Source organism: Triturus cristatus, chromosome 1_1 (assembly GCF_964204655.1).
Source record: "Triturus cristatus chromosome 1_1, aTriCri1.1, whole genome shotgun sequence".
NCBI lineage: Eukaryota > Metazoa > Chordata > Amphibia > Caudata > Salamandridae > Triturus > Triturus cristatus.
In genome coordinates this window covers 972,345,579-972,367,726 of record NC_140579.1, presented here as the reverse complement: position 1 = coordinate 972,367,726, position 22,148 = coordinate 972,345,579, and positions in this window count along the sequence as shown.

Here is a 22,148-nt window from a genome sequence, read left to right as displayed (position 1 = left end):
ATCGGAATTCGTATTTCGGCTGATTTTAGAGGAATATTTGTACGTTTCAAAAATGGACACTTAGAAACTTTTCTGGTGAAAATCACACAATGGATTCCTATGGAAGGAAGTACAAGTTCCTGGTAAGTACGCTTAGAATTACTTTTCATAGTCAGTGCTGGTCTAAAAGATGCAGCACTGGGTTTTCTCCTGATAACAGGTGAGTAAATCAGAATGCGTAGTTCGGCTGATTTTAGAGGAATATTTGTACGCTTCAAAAATGGACACTTGGAAACTTTTCTGGTGAAAACCACACAATGGATTCCTATGGAAGGAAATACAAGTTACTGGTAAGTACGCTTAGAATTACTTTTCAGGGTCAGTGCTGGGCTAAAAATATGCAGCCCTGGGCTCTCTCCTGATAACAGGTGAGTAAATAGGAATTCGTATTCCGGCTGATTTTAGAGGAATATTTGTACGTTTCAAAAATGGACACTTAGAAACTTTTCTGGTGAAAACCACACAATGGATTCCTATGGAAGGAAATACAAGTTACTGGTAAGTACGCTTAGAATTACTTTTCAGGGTCAGTGCTGCTCTAAAATATGCAGCACTGGGTTCTCTCCTGATAACAGGTGAGTAAATCGGAATTCGTAGTTCGGCTGATTTTAGAGGAATATTTGTACGTTTCAAAAATGGACACTTGGAAACTTTTCTGGTAAAAACCACACAATGGATTCTTATGGAAGGAAATACAAGTTACTGGTAAGTACGCTTAGAATTACTTTTCAGGGTCAGTGCTGGGCTAAAAGATGCAGCCCTGGGTTCTCTCCTGATAACAGGTGAGTAAATAGGAATTCGTATTTTGGCTGATTTTAGAGGAATATTTGTACGTTTCAAAAATGGACACTTAGAAACTTTTCTGGTGAAAACCACACAATGGATTCCTATGGAAGGAAGTACAAGTTACTGGTAAGTACGCTTAGAATTACTTTTCATGGTCAGTGCTGGCCTAAAAGATGCAGCACTGGGTTTTCTCCTGATAACAGGTGAGTAAATCAGAATTCGCAGTTCGGGTGATTTTAGAGGAATATTTGTATGCTTCAAAAATGGACACTTAGAAACTTTTCTGGTGAAAACCACACAATGGATTCCTATGGAAGGAAATACAAGTTACTGGTAAATACACTTAGAATTACTTTTCAGGGTCAGTGCTGCTCTAAAAGATGCAGCACTGGGTTCTCTCCTGATAACAGGTGAGTAAATCGGAATTCGTAGTTCGGCTGATTTTAGAGGAATATTTGTACGTTTCAAAAATGGACACTTAGAATTTTTTCTGGTGAAAACCACACAATGGATTCCTATGGAAGTAAATACAAGTTACTGGTAAGTACGCTTAGAATTACTTTTCACGGTCAGTGCTGGGCTAAAAGATGCAGCCCTGGGTTCTCTCCTGATAACAGGTGAGTAAATCGGAAGTCGTATTTCGGCTGATCTTAGAGGAATATTTGTACGTTTCAGAAATGGACACTTAGAAACTTTTCTGGTGAAAACCACACAATGGATTCCTATGGAAGGAAGTACAAGTTACTGGTAAGTACGCTTAGAATTACTTTTCATGGTCAGTGCTGGTCTAAAAGATGCAGCACTGGGTTTTCTCCTGATATCAGGTGAGTAAATCGGAATTCGTAGTTCAACTGATTTTAGAGGAATATTTTTAAGTCTAAAAAACTTGACATTTGGAAACTTTTCTGGTGAAAACCACACAATGGATTCCTATGGAAGGAAATACAAGTTACTGGTAAGTACGCTTAGAATTACTTTTCATAGTCAGTGCTGGTCTAAAAGATGCAGCACTGGGTTTTCTCCTGATAACAGGTGAGTAAATCAGAATTCGTAGTTTGGCTGATTTTAGAGGAATATTTGTACGCTTCAAAAATGGACACTTGGAAACTTTTCTGGTGAAAACCACACAATGGATTCATATGGAAGGAAATACAAGTTACTGGTAAATACGCATAGAATTACTTTTCAGGGTCAGTGCTGCTCTAAAAGATGCAGCACTGGGTTCTCTCCTGATAACAGGTGAGTAAATCGGAATTCGTAGTTCGGCTGATTTTAGAGGAATATTTGTACATTTCAAAAATGGTCACTTAGAAACTTTTCTGGTGAAAACTACACAATGGATTCCTATGGAAGGAAATACAAGTTACTGGTAAGTACGCTTAGAATTACTTTTCATAGTCAGTGCTGGTCTAAAAGATGCAGCACTGGGTTTTCTCCTGATAACAGGTGAGTAAATCAGAATTCGTAGTTTGGCTGATTTTAGAGGAATATTTGTACGCTTCAAAAATGGACACTTGGAAACTTTTCTGGTGAAAACCACACAATGGATTCATATGGAAGGAAATACAAGTTACTGGTAAATACGCATAGAATTACTTTTCAGGGTCAGTGCTGCTCTAAAAGATGCAGCACTGGGTTATCTCCTGATAACAGGTGAGTAAATCAAAATTCGTAGTTTGGCTGATTTTAGAGGAATATTTATACGTTTAAAACATGGACACTTAGAAACTTTTCTGGTGAAAACCACACAATGGATTCCTATGGAAGGAAATACAAGTTACTGGTAAGTACGCTTAGAATTACTTTTCAGGGTCAGTGCTGGGCTAAAAGATGCAGCCCTGGGTTCTCTCCTGATAACAGGTGAGTAAATCGGAATTCGTATTTCGGCTGATTTTAGAGGAATATTTGTACGTTTCAAAAATGGACACTTAGAAACTTTTCTGGTGAAGATCACACAATGGATTCCTATGGAAGGAAGTACAAGTTACTGGTAAGTACGCTTAGAATTACTTTTCATGGTCAGTGCTGGCCTAAAAGATGCAGCATTGGGTTTTCTCCTGATAACAGGTGAGTAAATCAGAATTTGCAGTTCGGGTGATTTTAGAGGAATATTTGTAAGTCTAAAAAATGGACACTTGGAAACTTTTCTGGTGAAACCACAAAATGGATTCCTATGGAAGGAAATACAAGTTACTGGTAAATACGCTTAGAATTACTTTTCAGGGTCAGTGCTGCTCTAAAAGATGCAGCACTGGGTTCTCTCCTGATAACAGGTGAGTAAATCGGAATTCGTAGTTCGGCTGATTTTAGAGGAATATTTGTACGTTTCAAAAATGGACACTTAGAAACTTTTCTGGTGAAAACCACACAATGGATTCCTATGGATGTAAATACAAGTTACTGGTAAGTACGCTTAGAATTACTTTTCACGGTCAGTGCTGGGCTAAAAGATGCAGCCCTGGGTTCTCTCCTGATAACAGGTGAGTAAATCGGAATTCGTATTTCGGCTGATTTTAGAGGAATATTTGTACGTTTCAAAAATGGACACTTAGAAACTTTTCTGGTGAAAATCACACAATGGATTCCTATGGAAGGAAGTACAAGTTCCTGGTAAGTACGCTTAGAATTACTTTTCATAGTCAGTGCTGGTCTAAAAGATGCAGCACTGGGTTTTCTCCTGATAACAGGTGAGTAAATCAGAATGCGTAGTTCGGCTGATTTTAGAGGAATATTTGTACGCTTCAAAAATGGACACTTGGAAACTTTTCTGGTGAAAACCACACAATGGATTCCTATGGAAGGAAATACAAGTTACTGGTAAGTACGCTTAGAATTACTTTTCAGGGTCAGTGCTGGGCTAAAAATATGCAGCCCTGGGCTCTCTCCTGATAACAGGTGAGTAAATAGGAATTCGTATTCCGGCTGATTTTAGAGGAATATTTGTACGTTTCAAAAATGGACACTTAGAAACTTTTCTGGTGAAAACCACACAATGGATTCCTATGGAAGGAAATACAAGTTACTGGTAAGTACGCTTAGAATTACTTTTCAGGGTCAGTGCTGCTCTAAAATATGCAGCACTGGGTTCTCTCCTGATAACAGGTGAGTAAATCGGAATTCGTAGTTCGGCTGATTTTAGAGGAATATTTGTACGTTTCAAAAATGGACACTTGGAAACTTTTCTGGTAAAAACCACACAATGGATTCTTATGGAAGGAAATACAAGTTACTGGTAAGTACGCTTAGAATTACTTTTCAGGGTCAGTGCTGGGCTAAAAGATGCAGCCCTGGGTTCTCTCCTGATAACAGGTGAGTAAATAGGAATTCGTATTTTGGCTGATTTTAGAGGAATATTTGTACGTTTCAAAAATGGACACTTAGAAACTTTTCTGGTGAAAACCACACAATGGATTCCTATGGAAGGAAGTACAAGTTACTGGTAAGTACGCTTAGAATTACTTTTCATGGTCAGTGCTGGCCTAAAAGATGCAGCACTGGGTTTTCTCCTGATAACAGGTGAGTAAATCAGAATTCGCAGTTCGGGTGATTTTAGAGGAATATTTGTATGCTTCAAAAATGGACACTTAGAAACTTTTCTGGTGAAAACCACACAATGGATTCCTATGGAAGGAAATACAAGTTACTGGTAAATACACTTAGAATTACTTTTCATGGTCAGTGCTGGTCTAAAAGATGCAGCACTGGGTTTTCTCCTGATATCAGGTGAGTAAATCGGAATTCGTAGTTCAACTGATTTTAGAGGAATATTTTTAAGTCTAAAAAACTTGACATTTGGAAACTTTTCTGGTGAAAACCACACAATGGATTCCTATGGAAGGAAATACAAGTTACTGGTAAATACGCTTGGAAATTCTTTTGAGGGTCAGTGCTGCTCTAAAAGATGCAGCACTGGGTTTTCTCCTGATAACAGGTGAGTAAATCAGAATTTGTAGTTTGGCTGATTTTAGAGGAATATTTGTACGCTTCAAAAATGGACACTTGGAAACTTTTCTGGTGAAAACCACACAATGGATTCATATGGAAGGAAATACAAGTTACTGGTAAATACGCTTAGAATTACTTTTCAGGGTCAGTGCTGCTCTAAATGATGCAGCACTGGGTTCTCTCCTGATAACAGGTGAGTAAATCGGAATTCGTAGTTCGGCAGATTTTAGAGGAATATTTGTACGTTTCAAAAATGGACACTTGGAAACTTTTCTGGTGAAACCACAAAATGGATTCCTATGGAAGGAAATACAAGTTACTGGTAAATACGCTTAGAATTACTTTTCAGGGTCAGTGCTGCTCTAAAAGATGCAGCCCTGGGTTCTCTCCTGATAACAGGTGAGTAAATCGGAATTCGTAGTTCGGCTGATTTTAGAGGAATATTTGTACGTTTCAAAAATGGACACTTAGAAACTTTTCTGGTGAAAACCACACAATGGATTCCTATGGAAGTAAATACAAGTTACTGGTAAGTATGCTTAGAATTACTTTTCACGGTCAGTGCTGGGCTAAAAGATGCAGCCCTGGGTTCTCTCCTGATAACAGGTGAGTAAATCGGAAGTCGTATTTCGGCTGATTTTAGAGGAATATTTGTACGTTTCAAAAATGGACACTTAGAAACTTTTCTGGTGAAAACCACACAATGGATTCCTATGGAAGGAAATACAAGTTACTGGTAAGTACGCTTAGAATTACTTTTCAGGGTCAGTGCTGCTCTAAAAGATGCAGCACTGGGTTCTCTCCTGATAACAGGTGAGTAAATCGGAATTCGTAGTTCGGCTGATTTTAGAGGAATATTTGTACGTTTCAAAAATGGACACTTGGAAACTTTTCTGGTTAAAACCACACAATGGATTCCTATGGAAGGAAATACAAGTTACTGGTAAGTACGCTTAGAATTACTTTTCAGGGTCAGTGCTGGGCTAAAAGATGCAGCCCTGGGTTCTCTCCTGATAACAGGTGAGTAAATAGGAATTCGTATTTTGGCTGATTTTAGAGGAATATTTGTACGTTTCAAAAATGGACACTTAGAAACTTTTCTGGTGAAACCCACACAATGGATTCCCACGGAAGGAAGTACAAGTTACTGGTAAGTACGCTTAGAATTACTTTTCATGGTCAGTGCTGGCCTAAAAGATGCAGCACTGGGTTTTCTCCTGATAACAGGTGAGTAAATCAGAATTCGCAGTTCGGGTGATTTTAGAGGAATATTTGTATGCTTCAAAAATGGACACTTGGAATCTTTTCTGGTGAAAACCACACAATGGATTCCTATGGAAGGAAATACAAGTTACTGGTAAATACACTTAGAATTACTTTTCAGGGTCAGTGCTGCTCTAAAAGATGCAGCACTGGGTTCTCTCCTGATAACAGGTGAGTAAATCGAAATTCGTAGTTCAACTGATTTTAGAGGAATATTTGTAAGTCTAAAAAATGGACACTTGGAAACTTTTCTGGTGAAACCACACAATGGATTCCTATGGAAGGAAATACAAGTTACTGGTAAGTACGCTTAGAATTACTTTTCACGGTCAGTGCTGGGCTAAAAGATGCAGCCCTGGGTTCTCTCCTGATAACAGGTGAGTAAATCGGAAGTCGTATTTCGGCTGATCTTAGAGGAATATTTGTACGTTTCAGAAATGGACACTTAGAAACTTTTCTGGTGAAAACCACACAATGGATTCCTATGGAAGGAAGTACAAGTTACTGGTAAGTACGCTTAGAATTACTTTTCATGGTCAGTGCTGGTCTAAAAGATGCAGCACTGGGTTTTCTCCTGATATCAGGTGAGTAAATCGGAATTCGTAGTTCAACTGATTTTAGAGGAATATTTTTAAGTCTAAAAAACTTGACATTTGGAAACTTTTCTGGTGAAAACCACACAATGGATTCCTATGGAAGGAAATACAAGTTACTGGTAAATACGCTTGGAATTTCTTTTGAGGGTCAGTGCTGCTCTAAAAGATGCAGCACTGGGTTTTCTCCTGATAACAGGTGAGTAAATCAGAATTTGTAGTTTGGCTGATTTTAGAGGAATATTTGTACGCTTCAAAAATGGACACTTGGAAACTTTTCTGGTGAAAACCACACAATGGATTCATATGGAAGGAAATACAAGTTACTGGTAAATACGCTTAGAATTACTTTTCAGGGTCAGTGCTGCTCTAAATGATGCAGCACTGGGTTCTCTCCTGATAACAGGTGAGTAAATCGGAATTCGTAGTTCGGCTGATTTTAGAGGAATATTTGTACGTTTCAAAAATGGACACTTGGAAACTTTTCTGGTGAAACCACAAAATGGATTCCTATGGAAGGAAATACAAGTTACTGGTAAATACGCTTAGAATTACTTTTCAGGGTCAGTGCTGCTCTAAAAGATGCAGCCCTGGGTTCTCTCCTGATAACAGGTGAGTAAATCGGAATTCGTAGTTCGGCTGATTTTAGAGGAATATTTGTACGTTTCAAAAATGGACACTTAGAAACTTTTCTGGTGAAAACCACACAATGGATTCCTATGGAAGTAAATACAAGTTACTGGTAAGTATGCTTAGAATTACTTTTCACGGTCAGTGCTGGGCTAAAAGATGCAGCCCTGGGTTCTCTCCTGATAACAGGTGAGTAAATCGGAAGTCGTATTTCGGCTGATTTTAGAGGAATATTTGTACGTTTCAAAAATGGACACTTAGAAACTTTTCTGGTGAAAACCACACAATGGATTCCTATGGAAGGAAATACAAGTTACTGGTAAGTACGCTTAGAATTACTTTTCAGGGTCAGTGCTGCTCTAAAAGATGCAGCACTGGGTTCTCTCCTGATAACAGGTGAGTAAATCGGAATTCGTAGTTCGGCTGATTTTAGAGGAATATTTGTACGTTTCAAAAATGGACACTTGGAAACTTTTCTGGTGAAAACCACACAATGGATTCCTATGGAAGGAAATACAAGTTACTGATAAGTACACTTAGAATTACTTTTCAGGGTCAGTGCTGGGCTAAAAGATGCAGCCCTGGGTTCTCTCCTGATAACAGGTGAGTAAATAGGAATTCGTATTTTGGCTGATTTTAGAGGAATATTTGTACGTTTCAAAAATGGACACTTAGAAACTTTTCTGGTGAAACCCACACAATGGATTCCCATGGAAGGAAGTACAAGTTACTGGTAAGTACGCTTAGAATTACTTTTCATGGTCAGTGCTGGCCTAAAAGATGCAGCACTGGGTTTTCTCCTGATAACAGGTGAGTAAATCAGAATTCGCAGTTCGGGTGATTTTAGAGGAATATTTGTATGCTTCAAAAATGGACACTTGGAATCTTTTCTGGTGAAAACCACACAATGGATTCCTATGGAAGGAAATACAAGTTACTGGTAAATACACTTAGAATTACTTTTCAGGGTCAGTGCTGCTCTAAAAGATGCAGCACTGGGTTCTCTCCTGATAACAGGTGAGTAAATCGGAATTTGTAGTTCAACTGATTTTAGAGGAATATTTGTAAGTCTAAAAAATGGACACTTGGAATCTTTTCTGGTGAAAACCACACAATGGATTCCTAAGGAAGGAAATACAAGTTACTGGTAAGTATGCTTAGAATTACTTTTCAGGGTCAGTGCTGCTCTTCAGGGTCAGTGCTGGGCTAAAAGAGGCAGCCTTGAGTTCATTCCTGATAACAGGTGAGTAAATCAAAATTCATAGTTCGGCTGATTTTAGAGGAATAGTTGTACATTTAAAAAATGGACACTTGGAAACTTTTCTGGTGAAAACCACACAATGGATTCCTATGGAAGAAAATACAAGTTACTGGTAAATATGCTTAGAATTACTTTTCAGGGTCAGTGCTGCTCTAAAAGATGCAGCACTGGGTTCTCTCCTGATAACAGTTGAGTAAATCGGAATTCGTAGTTCGGCTGATTTTAGAGGAATATTTGTATGTTTCAAAAATGGACACTTAGAAGCTTTTCTGGCGAAAACCACACAATGGATTCCTATGGAAGGAAATACAAGTTACTGGTAAGTACGCTTAGAATTACTTTTCAGGGTCAGTGCTGCTCTAAAAGATGCAGCACTGGGTTCTCTCCTGATAACAGGTGAGTAAATCGGAATTCGTAGTTCGGCTGATTTTAGAGGAATATTTGTACGTTTCAAAAATGGACACTTAGAAACTTTTCTGGTGAAAACTACACAATGGATTCCTATGGAAGGAAATACAAGTTACTGGTAAGTACGCTTAGAATTACTTTTCATAGTCAGTGCTGGTCTAAAAGATGCAGCACTGGGTTTTCTCCTGATAACAGGTGAGTTAATCAGAATTCGTAGTTTGGCTGATTTTAGAGGAATATTTGTACGCTTCAAAAATGGACACTTGGAAACTTTTCTGGTGAAAACCACACAATGGATTCCTATGGAAGGAAATACAAGTTACTGGTAAATACACTTAGAATTACTTTTCAGGGTCAGTGCTGCTCTAAAAGATGCAGCACTGGGTTCTCTCCTGATAACAGGTGAGTAAATCGGAATTCGTAGTTCAACTGATTTTAGAGGAATATTTGTAAGTCTAAAAAATGGACACTTGGAAACTTTTCTGGTGAAACCACACAATGGATTCCTATGGAAGGAAATACAAGTTACTGGTAAATACGCTTAGAATTACTTTTCAGGGTCAGTGCTGCTCTAAAAGATGCAGCACTGGGTTCTCTCCTGATAACAGGTGAGTAAATCGGAATTTGTAGTTCGGCTGATTTTAGAGGAATATTTGTACGTTTCAAAAATGGACACTTAGAAACTTTTCTGGTGAAAACTACACAATGGATTCCTATGGAAGGAAATACAAGTTACTGGTAAGTACGCTTAGAATTACTTTTCATAGTCAGTGCTGGTCTAAAAGATGCAGCACTGGGTTTTCTCCTGATAACAGGTGAGTTAATCAGAATTCGTAGTTTGGCTGATTTTAGAGGAATATTTGTACGCTTCAAAAATGGACACTTGGAAACTTTTCTGGTGAAAACCACACAATGGATTCATATGGAAGGAAATACAAGTTACTGGTAAGTACGCTTAGAATTACTTTTCAGGGTCAGTGCTGGGCTAAAAGATGCAGCCCTGGGTTCTCTCCTGATAACAGGTGAGTAAATCGGAATTCGTATTTCGGCTGATTTTAGTGGAATATTTGTACGTTTCAAAAATGGACACTTAGAAACTTTTCTGGTGAAGATCACACAATGGATTCCTATGGAAGGAAGTACAAGTTACTGGTAAGTACGCTTAGAATTGCTTTTCATAGTCAGTGCTGGTCTAAAAGATGCAGCACTGGGTTTTCTCCTGATAACAGGTGAGTAAATCAGAATGCGTAGTTCGGCTGATTTTAGAGGAATATTTGTACGCTTCAAAAATGGACACTTGGAAACTTTTCTGGTGAAAACCACACAATGGATTCATATGGAAGGAAATACAAGTTACTGGTAAGTACGCTTAGAATTACTTTTCAGGGTCAGTGCTGGGCTAAAAGATGCAGCCCTGGGTTCTCTCCTGATAACAGGTGAGTAAATCGGAATTCTTATTTCGGCTGATTTTAGAGGAATATTTGTACGTTTCAAAAATGGACACTTAGAAACTTTTCTGGTGAAAACCACAAAATGGATTCCTATGGAAGGAAGTACAAGTTACTGGTAAGTACGCTTAGAATTACTTTTCATGGTCAGTGCTGGCCTAAAAGATGCAGCATTGGGTTTTCTCCTGATAACAGGTGAGTAAATCAGAATTCGCAGTTCGGGTGATTTTAGAGGAATATTTGTACGCTTCAAAAATGGACACTTGGAAACTTTTCTGGTGAAAACCACACAATGGATTCCTATGAAAGAAAATACAAGTTACTGGTAAATACACTTAGAATTACTTTTCAGGGTCAGTGCTGCTCTAAAAGATGCAGCACTGGGTTCTCTCCTGATAACAGGTGAGTAAATCGGAATTCGTAGTTCAACTGATTTTAGAGGAATATTTGTAAGTCTAAAAAATGGACACTTGGAAACTTTTCTGGTGAAACCACAAAATGGATTCCTATGGAAGGAAATACAAGTTACTGGTAAATACGCTTAGAATTACTTTTCAGGGTCAGTACTGCTCTAAAAGATGCAGCACTGGGTTCTCTCCTGATAACAGGTGAGTAAATCGGAATTCGTAGTTCAACTGATTTTAGAGGAATATTTGTAAGTCTAAAAAATGGACACTTGGAAACTTTTCTGGTGAAACCACAAAATGGATTCCTATGGAAGGAAATACAAGTTACTGGTAAATACGCTTAGAATTACTTTTCAGGGTCAGTACTGCTCTAAAAGATGCAGCACTGGGTTCTCTCCTGATAACAGGTGAGTAAATCGGAATTCGTAGTTCGGCTGATTTTAGAGGAATATTTGGACGTTTCAAAAATGGACACTTAGAAACTTTTCTGGTGAAAACCACACAATGGATTCCTATGGAAGTAAATACAAGTTACTGGTAAGTACGATTACAATTACTTTTCACGGTCAGTGCTGGGCTAAAAGATGCAGCCCTGGGTTCTCTCCTGATAACAGGTGAGTAAATCGGAAGTCGTATTTCGGCTGATTTTAGAGGAATATTTGTACGTTTCAAAAATGGACACTTAGAAACTTTTCTGGTGAAAACCACACAATGGATTCCTATGGAAGGAAATACAAGTTACTGGTAAGTACGCTTAGAATTACTTTTCATAGTCAGTGCTGGTCTAAAAGATGCAGCAATGGGTTTTCTCCTGATAACAGGTGAGTTAATCAGAATTCGTAGTTTGGCTGATTTTAGAGGAATATTTGTACGCTTCAAAAATGGACACTTGGAAACTTTTCTGGTGAAAACCACACAATGGATTCATATGGAAGGAAATACAAGTTACTGGTAAATATGCATAGAATTACTTTTCAGGGTCAGTGCTGCTCTAAAAGATGCAGCACTGGGTTCTCTCCTGATAACAGGTGAGTAAATCGGAATTCGTAGTTCAACTGATTTTAGAGGAATATTTGTAAGTCTAAAAAATGGACACTTGGAAACTTTTCTGGTGAAACCACACAATGGATTCCTATGGAAGGAAATACAAGTTACTGATAAATATGCTTAGAATTACTTTTCAGGGTCAGTGATGCTCTAAAAGATGCAGCACTGGGTTCTCTCCTGATAACAGGTGAGTAAATCGGAATTCGTAGATCTGCTGATTTTAGAGGAATATTTGTACGTTTCATAAATGGACACTTGGAATCTTTTCTGGTGAAAACCACACAATGGATTCCTAAGGAAGGAAATACAAGTTACTGGTAAGTATGCTTAGAATTACTTTTCAGGGTCAGTGCTGCTCTTCAGGGTCAGTGCTGGGCTAAAAGAGGCAGCCTTGAGTTCATTCCTGATAACAGGTGAGTAAATCAAAATTCATAGTTCGGCTGATTTTAGAGGAATAGTTGTACATTTCAAAAATGGACACTTGGAAACTTTTCTGGTGAAAACCACACAATGGATTCCTATGGAAGAAAATACAAGTTACTGGTAAATATGCTTAGAATTACTTTTCAGGGTCAGTGCTGCTCTAAAAGATGCAGCACTGGGTTCTCTCCTGATAACAGGTGAGTAAATCGGAATTCGTAGTTCGGCTGATTTTAGAGGAATATTTGTATGTTTCAAAAATGGACACTTAGAAGCTTTTCTGGCGAAAACCACACAATGGATTCCTATGGAAGGAAATACAAGTTACTGGTAAGTACGCTTAGAATTACTTTTCAGGGTCAGTGCTGCTCTAAAAGATGCAGCACTGGGTTCTCTCCTGATAACAGGTGAGTAAATCGGAATTCGTAGTTCGGCTGATTTTAGAGGAATATTTGTACGTTTCAAAAATGGACACTTAGAAACTTTTCTGGTGAAAACTACACAATGGATTCCTATGGAAGGAAATACAAGTTACTGGTAAGTACGCTTAGAATTACTTTTCATAGTCAGTGCTGGTCTAAAAGATGCAGCACTGGGTTTTCTCCTGATAACAGGTGAGTTAATCAGAATTCGTAGTTTGGCTGATTTTAGAGGAATATTTGTACGCTTCAAAAATGGACACTTGGAAACTTTTCTGGTGAAAACCACACAATGGATTCATATGGAAGGAAATACAAGTTACTGGTAAATATGCATAGAATTACTTTTCAGGGTCAGTGCTGCTCTAAAAGATGCAGCACTGGGTTCTCTCCTGATAACAGGTGAGTAAATCGGAATTCGTAGTTCGGCTGATTTTAGAGGAATATTTGCACGTTTCAAAAATGGACACTTAGAAACTTTTCTGATGAAAACCACACAATGGATTCCTATGGAAGGAAATACAAGTTACTGGTAAGTACGCTTAGAATTACTTTTCACGGTCAGTGCTGGGCTAAAAGATGCAGCCCTGGGTTCTCTCCTGATAACAGGTGAGTAAATCGGAATTCGTATTTCGGCTGATTTTAGAGGAATATTTGTACGTTTCAAAAATGGACACTTAGAAACTTTTCTGGTGAAGATCACACAATGGATTCCTATGGAAGGAAGTACAAGTTACTGGTAAGTACGCTTAGAATTGCTTTTCATAGTCAGTGCTGGTCTAAAAGATGCAGCACTGGGTTTTCTCCTGATAACAGGTGAGTAAATCAGAATGCGTAGTTCGGCTGATTTTAGAGGAATATTTGTACGCTTCAAAAATGGACACTTGGAAACTTTTCTGGTGAAAACCACACAATGGATTCATATGGAAGGAAATACAAGTTACTGGTAAGTACGCTTAGAATTACTTTTCAGGGTCAGTGCTGGGCTAAAAGATGCAGCCCTGGGTTCTCTCCTGATAACAGGTGAGTAAATCGGAATTCGTATTTCGGCTGATTTTAGAGGAATATTTGTACGTTTCAAAAATGGACACTTAGAAACTTTTCTGGTGAAAACCACAAAATGGATTCCTATGGAAGGAAGTACAAGTTACTGGTAAGTACGCTTAGAATTACTTTTTATGGTCAGTGCTGGCCTAAAAGATGCAGCATTGGGTTTTCTCCTGATAACAGGTGAGTAAATCAGAATTCGCAGTTTGGGTGATTTTAGAGGAATATTTGTACGCTTCAAAAATGGACACTTGGAAACTTTTCTGGTGAAAACCACACAATGGATTCCTATGAAAGAAAATACAAGTTACTGGTAAATACACTTAGAATTACTTTTCAGGGTCAGTGCTGCTCTAAAAGATGCAGCACTGGGTTCTCTCCTGATAACAGGTGAGTAAATCGGAATTCGTAGTTCAACTGATTTTAGAGGAATATTTGTAAGTCTAAAAAATGGACACTTGGAAACTTTTCTGGTGAAACCACAAAATGGATTCCTATGGAAGGAAAGACAAGTTACTGGTAAATACGCTTAGAATTACTTTTCAGGGTCAGTACTGCTCTAAAAGATGCAGCACTGGGTTCTCTCCTGATAACAGGTGAGTAAATCGGAATTCGTAGTTCAACTGATTTTAGAGGAATATTTGTAAGTCTAAAAAATGGACACTTGGAAACTTTTCTGGTGAAACCACAAAATGGATTCCTATGGAAGGAAATACAAGTTACTGGTAAATACGCTTAGAATTACTTTTCAGGGTCAGTACTGCTCTAAAAGATGCAGCACTGGGTTCTCTCCTGATAACAGGTGAGTAAATCGGAATTCGTAGTTCGGCTGATTTTAGAGGAATATTTGTACGTTTCAAAAATGGACACTTAGAAACTTTTCTGGTGAAAACCACACAATGGATTCCTATGGAAGTAAATACAAGTTACTGGTAAGTACGCTTACAATTACTTTTCACGGTCAGTGCTGGGCTAAAAGATGCAGCCCTGGGTTCTCTCCTGATAACAGGTGAGTAAATCGGAAGTCGTATTTCGGCTGATTTTAGAGGAATATTTGTACGTTTCAAAAATGGACACTTAGAAACTTTTCTGGTGAAAACCACACAATGGATTCCTATGGAAGGAAATACAAGTTACTGGTAAGTACGCTTAGAATTACTTTTCATAGTCAGTGCTGGTCTAAAAGATGCAGCACTGGGTTTTCTCCTGATAACAGGTGAGTTAATCAGAATTCGTAGTTTGGCTGATTTTAGAGGAATATTTGTACGCTTCAAAAATGGACACTTGGAAACTTTTCTGGTGAAAACCACACAATGGATTCATATGGAAGGAAATACAAGTTACTGGTAAATATGCATAGAATTACTTTTCAGGGTCAGTGCTTCTCTAAAAGATGCAGCACTGGGTTCTCTCCTGATAACAGGTGAGTAAATCGGAATTCGTAGTTCAACTGATTTTAGAGGAATATTTGTAAGTCTAAAAAATGGACACTTGGAAACTTTTCTGGTGAAACCACAAAATGGATTCCTATGGAAGGAAATACAAGTTACTGGTAAATATGCTTAGAATTACTTTTCAGGGTCAGTACTGCTCTAAAAGATGCAGCACTGGGTTCTCTCCTGATAACAGGTGAGTAAATCGGAATTCGTAGTTCGGCTGATTTTAGAGGAATATTTGTACGTTTCAAAAATGGACACTTAGAAACTTTTCTGGTGAAAACCACACAATGGATTCCTATGGAAGTAAATACAAGTTACTGGTAAGTACGCTTAGAATTACTTTTCACGGTCAGTGCTGGGCTAAAAGATGCAGCCCTGGGTTCTCTCCTGATAACAGGTGAGTAAATCGGAAGTCGTATTTCGGATGATCTTAGAGGAATATTTGTACGTTTCAAAAATGGACACTTAGAAACTTTTCTGGTGAAAACCACACAATGGATTCCTATGGAAGGAAGTACAAGTTACTGGTAAGTACGCTTAGAATTACTTTTCATGGTCAGTGCTGGTCTGAAAGATGCAGCACTGGGTTTTCTCCTGATATCAGGTGAGTAAATCGGAATTCGTAGTTCAACTGATTTTAGAGGAATATTTTTAAGTCTAAAAAACTTGACATTTGGAAACTTTTCTGGTGAAAACCACACAATGGATTCCTATGGAAGGAAATACAAGTTACTGGTAAATACGCTTAGAATTACTTTTGAGGGTCAGTGCTGCTCTAAAAGATGCAGCACTGGGTTCTCTCCTGATAACAGGTGAGTAAATCGGAATTCGTAGTTCGGCTGATTTTAGAGGAATATTTGTACGCTTCAAAAATGGACACTTGGAAACTTTTCTGGTGAAAACTACACAATGGATTCCTATGGAAGGAAATACAAGTTACTGGTAAGTACGCTTAGAATTACTTTTCATAGTCAGTGCTGGTCTAAAAGATGCAGCACTGGGTTTTCTCCTGATAACAGGTGAGTAAATCAGAATTCGTAGTTTGGCTGATTTTAGAGGAATATTTGTACGCTTCAAAAATGGACACTTGGAAACTTTTCTGGTGAAAACCACACAATGGATTCATATGGAAGGAAATACAAGTTACTGGTAAATACGCATAGAATTACTTTTCAGGGTCAGTGCTGCTCTAAAAGATGCAGCACTGGGTTATCTCCTGATAACAGGTGAGTAAATCAAAATTCGTAGTTTGGCTGATTTTAGAGGAATATTTATACGTTTAAAACATGGACACTTAGAAACTTTTCTGGTGAAAACCACACAATGGATTCCTATGGAAGGAAATACAAGTTACTGGTAAGTACGCTTAGAATTACTTTTCAGGGTCAGTGCTGGGCTAAAAGATGCAGCCCTGGGTTCTCTCCTGATAACAGGTGAGTAAATCGGAATTCGTATTTCGGCTGATTTTAGAGGAATATTTGTACGTTTCAAAAATGGACACTTAGAAACTTTTCTAGTGAAGATCACACAATGGATTCCTATGGAAGGAAGTACAAGTTACTGGTAAGTACGCTTAGAATTACTTTTCATGGTCAGTGCTGGCCTAAAAGATGCAGCATTGGGTTTTCTCCTGATAACAGGTGAGTAAATCAGAATTTGCAGTTCGGGTGATTTTAGAGGAATATTTGTACGCTTCAAAAATGGACACTTGGAAACTTTTCTGGTGAAAACCACACAATGGATTCCTATGAAAGGAAATACAAGTTACTGGTAAATACACTTAGAATTACTTTTCAGGGTCAGTGCTGCTCTAAAAGATGCAGCACTGGCTTCTCTCCTGATAACAGGTGAGTAAATCGGAATTCGTAGTTCAACTGATTTTAGAGGAATATTTGTAAGCCTAAAAAATGGACACTTGGAAACTTTTCTGGTGAAACCACAAAATGGATTCCTATGGAAGGAAATACAAGTTATTGGTAAATACGCTTAGAATTACTTTTCAGGGTCAGTGCTGCTCTAAAAGATGCAGCACTGGGTTCTCTCCTGATAACAGGTGAGTAAATCGGAATTCGTAGTTCGGCTGATTTTAGAGGAATATTTGTACGTTTCAAAAATGGACACTTAGAAACTTTTCTGGTGAAAACCACACAATGGATTCCTATGGATGTAAATACAAGTTACTGGTAAGTACGCTTAGAATTACTTTTCACGGTCAGTGCTGGGCTAAAAGATGCAGCCCTGGGTTCTCTCCTGATAACAGGTGAGTAAATCGGAAGTCGTATTTCGGCTGATTTTAGAGGAATATTTGTACGTTTCAAAAATGGACACTTAGAAACTTTTCTGGTGAAAACCACACAATGGATTCCTATGGAAGGAAATACAAGTTACTGGTAAGTACGCTTAGAATTACTTTTCATGGTCAGTGCTGGTCTAAAAGATGCAGCACTGGGTTTTCTCCTGATATCAGGTGAGTGAATCGGAATTCGTAGTTCAACTGATTTTAGAGGAATATTTGTGAGTCTAAAAAATGGACATTTGGAAACTTTTCTGGTGAAAACCACACAATGGATTCCTATGGAAGGAATTACAAGTTACTGGTAAATACGCTTAGAATTACTTTTCAGGGTCAGTGCTGCTCTAAAAGATGCAGCACTGGGTTCTCTCCTGATAACAGGTGAGTAAATCGGAATTCGTAGTTCGGCTGATTTTAGAGGAATATTTGTACATTTCAAAAATGGACACTTAGAAACTTTTCTGGTGAAAACCACACAATGGATTCCTATGGAAGGAAATAAAAGTTACTGGTAAGTACGCTTAGAATTACTTTTCAGGGTCAGTGCTGGGCTAAAAGATGCAGCCCTGGGTTCTCTCCTGATAACAGGTGAGTAAACAGGAATTCGTATTTCGGCTGATTTTAGAGGAATATTTGTACGTTTCGTAAATGGAAACTTGGAAACTTTTCTGGTGAAAACCACACAATGGATTCCTAAGGAAGGAAATACAAGTTACTGGTAAGTACGCTTAGAATTACTTTTCAAGGTCAGTGCTGCTCTAAAAGATGCAGCACTGGGTTCTCTCCTGATAACAGGTGAGTAAATCGGAATTCGTATTTCGGCTGATTTTAGAGGAATATTTGTACGTTTCAAAAATGGACACTTAGAAACTTTTCTGGTGAAAATCACACAATGGATTCCTATGGAAGGAAGTACAAGTTCCTGGTAAGTACGCTTAGAATTACTTTTCATAGTCAGTGCTGGTCTAAAAGATGCAGCACTGGGTTTTCTCCTGATAACAGGTGAGTAAATCAGAATGCGTAGTTCGGCTGATTTTAGAGGAATATTTGTACGCTTCAAAAATGGACACTTGGAAACTTTTCTGGTGAAAACCACACAATGGATTCCTATGGAAGGAAATACAAGTTACTGGTAAGCACGCTTAGAATTACTTTTCAGGGTCAGTGCTGGGCTAAAAATATGCAGCCCTCGGCTCTCTCCTGATAACAGGTGAGTAAATAGGAATTCGTATTCCGGCTGATTTTAGAGGAATATTTGTACGTTTCAAAAATGGACACTTAGAAACTTTTCTGGTGAAAACCACACAATGGATTCCTATGGAAGGAAGTACAAGTTACTGGTAAGTACGCTTAGAATTACTTTTCATGGTCAGTGCTGGCCTAAAAGATGCAGCACTGGGTTTTCTCCTGATAACAGGTGAGTAAATCAGAATTCGCAGTTCGGGTGATTTTAGAGGAATATTTGTATGCTTCAAAAATGGACACTTGGAAATTTTTCTGGTGAAAACCACACAATGGATTCCTATGGAAGGAAATACAAGTTACTGGTAAATACACTTAGAATTACTTTTCAGGGTCAGTGCTGCTCTAAAAGATGCAGCACTGGGTTCTCTCCTGATAACAGGTGAGTAAATCGGAATTCGTAGTTTGGCTGATTTTAGAGGAATATTTGTATGTTTCAAAAATGGACACTTAGAAACTTTTCTGGTGAAAACCACACAATGGATTCCTATGGAAGTAAATACAAGTTACTGGTAAGTACGCTTAGAATTACTTTTCACGGTCAGTGCTGGGCTAAAAGATGCAGCCCTGGGTTCTCTCCTGATAACAGGTGAGTAAATCGCAAGTCGTATTTCGGCTGATCTTAGAGGAATATTTGTACGTTTCAAAAATGGACACTTAGAAACTTTTCTGGTGAAAACCACACAATGGATTCCTATGGAAGGAAGTAAAAGTTACTGGTAAGTACGCTTAGAATTACTTTTCATGGTCAGTGCTGGTCTAAAAGATGCAGCACTGGGTTTTCTCCTGATATCAGGTGAGTAAATCGGAATTCGTAGTTCAACTGATTTTAGAGGAATATTTTTAAGTCTAAAAAACTTGACATTTGGAAACTTTTCTGGTGAAAACCACACAATGGATTCCTATGAAAGGAAATACAAGTTACTGGTAAATACGCTTAGAATTACTTTTGAGGGTCAGTGCTGCTCTAAAAGATGCAGCACTGGGTTCTCTCCTGATAACAGGTGAATAAATTGGAAGTCGTATTTCGGCTGATTTTAGAGGAATATTTGTACGTTTCAAAAATGGACACTTAGAAACTTTTCTGGTGAAAACCACACAATGGATTCCTATGGAAGGAAATACAAGTTACTGGTAAGTACGCTTAGAATTACTTTTTAGGGTCAGTGCTGGGCTAAAAGATGCAGCACTGGGTTCTCTCCTGATAACAGGTGAGTAAATCAGAATTCGTATTTCGGCTGATTTTAGAGGAGTATTTGTACGTTTCAAAAATGGACACTTAGAAACTTTTCTGGTGAAGATCACACAATGGATTCCTATGGAAGGAAGTACAAGTTACTGGTAAGTACGCTAAGAATTACTTTTCATAGTCTGTGCTAGTCTAAAAGATGCAGCACTGGGTTTTCTCCTGATAACAGGTGAGTAAATCAGAATTCGTTATTCGGCTGATTTTAGAGGAATGTTTGTACGCTTCAAAAATGGACACTTGGAAACTTTTCTGGTGAAAACCACACAATGGATTCATATGGAAGGATATACAAGTTACTGGTAAATACGCTTAGAATTACTATTCAGGGTCAGTGCTGCTCTAAAAGATGCAGCACTGGGTTCTCTCCTGATAACAGGTGAGTAAATCGGAATTCGTAGTTCGGCTGATTTTAGAGGAATATTTCTACACTTCAAAAATGGAACCTTGGAAACTTTTCTGGTGAAAACCACACAATGGATTCATATGGAAGGAAATACAAGTTACTGATAAATACGCTTATAATTACTTTTCAGGGTCAGTGCTGCTCTAAAAGATGCAGCACTGGGTTCTCTCCTGATAACAGGTGAGTAAATCGGAATTCGTAGTTCGGCTGATTTTAAGAAGAATATTTGTACGTTTCAAAAATGGACACTTGGAAACTTTTCTGGTGAAAACCACACAATGGATTCCTATGGAAGGAAATACAAGTTACTGGTAAGTACGCTTAGAATTACTTTTCAGGGTCAGTGCTGGGCTAAAAGATGCAGCCCTGGGTTCTCTCCTGATAACAGGTGAGTAAATAGGAATTCGTATTTCGGCTGATTTTAGAGGAATATTTGTACGTTTCAAAAATAGACACTTAGAAACTTTTCTGGTGAAAACCACAAAATGGATTCCTATGGAAGGAAGTACATGTTACTGGTAAGTACGCTTAGAATTACTTTTCATGGTCAGTGCTGGCCTAAAAGATGCAGCATTGGGTTTTCTCCTGATAACAGGTGAGTAAATCAGAATTCGCAGTTCGGGTGATTTTAGAGGAATATTTGTACGCTTCAAAAATGGACACTTGGAAACTTTTCTGGTGAAAACCACACAATGGATTCCTATGGAAGGAAATACAAGTTACTGGTAAATACACTTAGAATTATTTTTCAGGGTCAGTGCTGCTCTAAAGGATGCAGCACTGGGTTCTCTCCTGATAACAGGTGAATAAATCGGAATTCGTAGTTCAACTGATTTTAGAGGAATATTTGTAAGTCTAAAAAATGGACACTTGGAAACTTTTCTGGTGAAACCACAAAATGGATTCCTATGGAAGGAAATACAAGTTACTGGTAAATACGCTTAGAATTACTTTTCAGGGTCAGTGCTGCTCTAAAAGATGCAGCACTGGGTTCTCTCCTGATAACAGGTGAGTAAATCGGAATTCGTAGTTCGGCTGATTTTAGAGGAATATTTGTATGTTTCAAAAATGGACACTTAGAAACTTTCCTGGTGAAAATCACACAATGGATTCCTATGGAAGGAAGTACAAGTTCCTGGTAAGTACGCTTAGAATTACTTTTCATAGTCAGTGCTGGTCTAAAAGATGCAGCACTGGGTTTTCTCCTGATAACAGGTGAGTAAATCAGAATGCGTAGTTCGGCTGATTTTAGAGGAATATTTGTACGCTTCAAAAATGGACACTTGGAAACTTTTCTGGTGAAAACCACACAATGGATTCCTATGGAAGGAAATACAAGTTACTGGTAAGTACGCTTAGAATTACTTTTCAGGGTCAGTGCTGGGCTAAAAATATGCAGCCCTGGGCTCTCTCCTGATAACAGGTGAGTAAATAGGAATTCGTATTCCGGCTGATTTTAGAGGAATATTTGTACGTTTCAAAAATGGACACTTAGAAACTTTTCTGGTGAAAACCACACAATGGATTCCTATGGAAGGAAGTACAAGTTACTGGTAAGTACGCTTAGAATTACTTTTCATGGTCAGTGCTGGCCTAAAAGATGCAGCACTGGGTTTTCTCCTGATAACAGGTGAGTAAATCAGAATTCGCAGTTCGGGTGATTTTAGAGGAATATTTGTATGCTTCAAAAATGGACACTTGGAAATTTTTCTGGTGAAAACCACACAATGGATTCCTATGGAAGGAAATACAAGTTACTGGTAAATACACTTAGAATTACTTTTCAGGGTCAGTGCTGCTCTAAAAGAT